Raw genomic sequence first — 1,231 nt, 5'->3', positions numbered from 1 at the left:
CATCTATGTAATATGTTTAATACAGCCTGATACATATTATTTCATAAATCATTCATTAATATACCTATCCATTTCCCCACTTTATTTTTTTTTGAACAAAAAATAATTATTTAAACGATTAAGTTAAAATTAACTATATGGTAAAAAAGTAAAAATTGATTTTTAATGAGTATATGAAAACATAATAAGACTATAGAGTTTTTAAAAATAAACAAAATCTTGGTAGGTATAACAAAATAATTTTTTTTCAAATTTTAGAGTATTTAAAATAAAAATAATGGTACCTACTACCTAGCTACTTATAAAACTAAAATAAATTATTTAAGAAAATAAAGGGCTCTAAGAACATAAGATTGACTTGTGTATAGTTAAGAAGAGTAAAATTAAAAATTATTTTTTGTTTTAATCAAAATAAATCCGATGAATAGATTTCAACATAATTTTAAAAATAAAAACATTTTTCTTGAATACAATACATTTACAAAATATGAGTTATTTTTACTTTATTAGATATTTAGATGTATATTATTTTAGGTAGTGAAGTCAAATGAAAACATTGAAAAGTATGTTGGAGGGAAGAATAAACTTCTTCAATATCTTGAAAAAAATATAGAAAATGTCGGTAAGTATTAAAATTATTTATTATAAAAATTATATATTTACTAAACCTACACAACCGAAAAATTATAATTAACATTTGTGTATAGTTAAGAAGAGTAAAATTAAAAATTATTTTTTGTTTTAATCAAAATAAATCCGATGAATAGATTTCAACATAATTTTAAAAATAAAAACATTTTTCTTGAATACAATACATTTACAAAATATGAGTTATTTTTACTTTATTAGATATTTAGATGTATATTATTTTAGGTAGTGAAGTCAAATGAAAACATTGAAAAGTATGTTGGAGGGAAGAATAAACTTCTTCAATATCTTGAAAAAAATATAGAAAATGACGGTAAGTATTAAAATTATTTATTATAAAAATTATATATTTACTAAACCTACACAACCGAAAAATTATAATTAACATTTCTGATTTTTAGGTGTATGGGGAACCAGTGGCGCCGAACCCATGTATTAGGTGTGGCAGCCGCCACACCTATTTTGAGGGGTGGGTGTACCCCCAAAATTGGTGGGTAAGTATAAAAATATATTGTACAAATATAAGAAAAATGACTTCTTAGTGTGTCGTAGCGTGCAGTGTGTACCGACTGTGTGATAACGT

Source organism: Acyrthosiphon pisum, unplaced genomic scaffold (genome assembly GCF_005508785.2).
Source record: "Acyrthosiphon pisum isolate AL4f unplaced genomic scaffold, pea_aphid_22Mar2018_4r6ur Scaffold_21707;HRSCAF=24650, whole genome shotgun sequence".
NCBI lineage: Eukaryota > Metazoa > Arthropoda > Insecta > Hemiptera > Aphididae > Acyrthosiphon > Acyrthosiphon pisum.
The sequence above is the reverse complement of the archived record's forward strand: the minus strand, read 5'-3'. Positions refer to the sequence as shown.